Source organism: Anomaloglossus baeobatrachus, chromosome 4, assembly GCF_048569485.1.
Source record: "Anomaloglossus baeobatrachus isolate aAnoBae1 chromosome 4, aAnoBae1.hap1, whole genome shotgun sequence".
Taxonomy (NCBI): Eukaryota; Metazoa; Chordata; class Amphibia; order Anura; family Aromobatidae; genus Anomaloglossus; species Anomaloglossus baeobatrachus.
In genome coordinates, this window is record NC_134356.1 from 639939668 (window position 1) to 639943660 (window position 3993).

Sequence of the window (3993 nt, forward strand, 5' to 3'; positions counted from 1 at the left end):
AATTTGTGAATTTTCACTTTTTATATGATGCATGCCAATTTCAGATCGTGCTGGTTCCCTTTTTTTCTCTATATTATATAGAAATAGATCACTCTGTGTGTAATGACTCTATATATTATATAGGAATAGATCCCTCTGTGTGTAATGACTCTATATAATATAGGTGTTCCCTTTTTGTATTGAATTACTGAAATAAATTAACTTTTTGATGATATTCTAATTTATTGAGATTCCCTTGTATCTATTCCCTTGTATGGGAACTATAGGAACAGATGAGATGACCGCCCCTCTAGACCCCTGCAGTGAATATGCAGGGGTGTCAGAGCATAATATACCACTTTTTAGAATGCAGCATAGGTGCTAAGGAAGGAGATAGGACTACTGTAGGTCATACACTAAAAAACTGGTGACAGGTTCCCTTTAACTAAGTGTGCGGTATAAATGACCCAGCCATATGATTCGCTATGTCAGTACGATTGCGGCAATACCAAACGTACACTTTTTTATAATCCTATTTTTGGCTTGCGTTGCCATTTTCTATCCTTTATAAGGCAGACAGTGCTGCCTCTATGCGATTTACAGTTTCTTTTAAAGGGCATTGGCATTGTAAAAAGTAATACATGTAGTGTGGCCGTAGGAATTTGGCAGCGAAAGAGTTACTGCCCTCGGATATTTACTTTCCTTTGGATTTAGACCTGACAATAAGTGAACAAATATTAGATTTCGGGCCGTGTGACAGATGTATCGCTGGCAGGCAGCTGCTCATTGTGTGGTATGGCAATACATCACCTGCCGGAGCTCTATGTGACCTTCGAAGGAAAGGGTTATTGAATCGATTGCCAACTCTCACCAGGCAAGAAGGAATTAGTGACACCGTACACATCAATGTCAGCTGATTCTACACAATATAGTGGGAACGGACACCAATCTAATGTGTGTGGAGACTCCTGACCAAGGGTGTAACAACTGTGATTATAGAGGGTGTGACTGCAACCACGTCTGTGCAGGATTGGGGGCCGCCGATACCAGTGCCTACTTCAGCTGGAAGTGTGTCCGAGGACACATCCAGCTGTACTGACCTGACAGGTTCCTGCGCCACAGTACGCGCCGCCGGCCAATTACAGGCCAGCAGCTGACGTTTGTCACAGGCGCATAGCAGTGATGTCTTGCATTGCAAATAGCACGTACGTTGAAGTCAGCAGTCAGCTTCTGCGCCACTTACAGAACAGGTCACCTCGTGTCATGGGAGTGGGGGAAGTTGAGAAGTATGGGTTTTTTATGCGTTAAAGGGAACCTGTCACCACTCTTTTGGCCTATAACCTGCGGCCACCACCACCGGGCTCTTATATATAGTATTATAATACTCACCTAACAGTCACGTGGTGGGCCTTATGGGCGTCTCCGTTTTCCAATGCCGGCGCCTCCTCTTTCAGCCATCTTCGTCCTCTTTCTGAAGCCTGGGTGCATGACGCGGCCACGTCATACACACTCGCCGATCCTGCGCAGGCGCACTGCAATACTTTTGATCTGCCCTGCTCAGGGCAGATCAAATTGCGCCTGCTCAGGACCTGAATGCCGGCGAGTGTGGATGACGTCGGACCCGTCATGCACCGCGGCTAGAGAAGAAGGAGCACAAAGATGGCCAAAAGAGGCGGCGCCGGCACCGGAGACGCCCATAAGGCCCACCGCGCGACCGTTAGGTGAGTATTATAAAGTGATTTTTATGTTATACCCTCGGCCTGGGCTCTTATATACAACATGTTAGAATGCTGTATATAAGAGCCCGGTGGTGGTGGCCGCAGCTTATAGGCCAAAAAAGTGGTGACAGGTTCCCTTTAAAGAACAGCTGCAGAACTGGGGACATATACTGTATATCAGGAAGGGGCCAGGATGGGGACATATACAGTGTAGAAAATAAGTATTTGATCCTCTGCCAATTTTGCAGGTTTTCCCACCTACAAAGAATGGTAGAGGTCTGTAATTTGTAACAGACAGAATCCCCCCAAAAAATCCGAAAATCAAATTGTATAAATTAATTTGCATTCTACTATATGAAATAGGTAAGTATTTGATCACCAACCATCCAGCAGGAATTCTGGCTCCCACAGACCTGTTATTTTTTTTTTAAGAAGCTCCTGCTCTGCACTCATTACTTACAATAATTCCATCTGTTTGCACTCGTTAGCTATATAAAGGACACCTGTCCACACAATCAATCACATCCCAACCTCTCCACTATGACCAAGATCAAAGAGCTGTCTAGGAACACCAGAGACAAAATTGTAGACTTGCACAAGGCTGGGCTACAGGACAATAGGCAAGCAGCTTGGTGAGAAGGCAACAACTGTTTGTGCAATTATTAGAAAATGGAAGAAACACAAGACTCTGCACCTAGGTCAAAAAGGACTGCCTATGTATAGCAACACATTCAGCAGATCAGAGATGCACGTCCATAATCAATGGATCACTTGATACAGACATACCATAGGCATGCTTGACAAAGACTAACAAGTCAAAATGTTGCTGCTATTTATCACATCTGATGGAATAATTGGGATGCTGTCATCCTTGCCTATGGTATGTCAATCTTACTTGTTCTGGGGTTCCAAGCAAGATCTCGCCTTGTGTGGTAAGGATGATTCTGAGAAAGGTCAGAAATCAGCCCAGAACTACACGGGTAGACCTGGTCAATGACCTGAAGAGAGCTGTGACCACAGTCTCAAAGATTACCATTAGTAACACAATACTTCGTTATGGATTAAAATCCTGCAGGGCACACAAGGTCCACCTGCTCACACCAGCACATGTCCAGGCCCGTTTGAAGTTCGCCAATGAGCATCTAGATGATCCAATGGAGGCATGGGAGAAGATCATGTGGTCAGATAAGACCAAAATAAAACTTTTTGGTATCAACTCCACTCGCTGTGTTTGGAGGAAAAAAAAGATGATTACAACCCCAAGAACACTGTCCTAACTGTGAAGCATGGGGGTAGAAACATCATACTTTGGGGGTGATTGTCTGCAAAGGGGACAGGACCACTGTATCGAATTGAAGGGAGGATGGATGGGGTCATGTATTGCGAGATTTTGGCCAACAACCTCCTTTCCTCAGTAAGAGCATTGAACATGGTTCGTGGCTTTGTCTTCCAGCATGACAATGATCAGAAACACACAGCCGGGGTCACTAAGGCATACCTCCCAACCGTCCCGGATACAGCGGGACTATCACAATTTTCACGGTTTGTCCCATTGCCCCGGGCAGGAGGTCTGTATCCCGTGGGTCCACCCACCCACTCTCTTTCCCTCCTACCATCCTAACACGTGATGTGAGCATTACAGAGTGGAGCGCGCTACCCGAAACTAGTCCCTGGCTGTACTGCTGCTAAGGTAATGAATCTCCCCAGCGCTGATTCCCCTCCTCCCAGCCCCGGAGCCTGTGCTCTTCTGGTTGTTTCTCTGACTCCCGTGTGTTTGCTTCTCAATGCTGCAGGCACACACCATGGTAGATCAGAACACATTGGGGAGAGGACACAGTGTAATCACCACTTGTTTCCTCTCCTGCAGGTGCACAGCACTGGCCGGTAATATGCGAAGATAGAAGCATTGCCAATGCTTCTATCAGCTTAGGCTGGTTTCACACTACGTCTTTTTAACATCCGTTAAAAACGTTTTTTTAACGGAAGTACGGATCTTGTGCAAATCCGTTTTCACTGCAATGCATTTTCAATGGACTCGCGTCCACCTGCGTTTGCATGCGTTTGCGTCCGTTAGACGCAGGATCCGTCCTTTTGCGTTATTTTGACATGTTTCAAAAACGCAACATGTAGCGTTTTTTTGCTTTGTCAAAATAACGCATCTCACAGGATCCTTCACATTGCGCCGCGAGCTGCAATGCATTTCAATGAGTGCTGGATCCTGCCTAGCAGAATGCGTTCAGTTGCGTTGTAACAGGATCCTGCTTTTGTACTGAGCATGCCCAGAAAGTACTGAGCA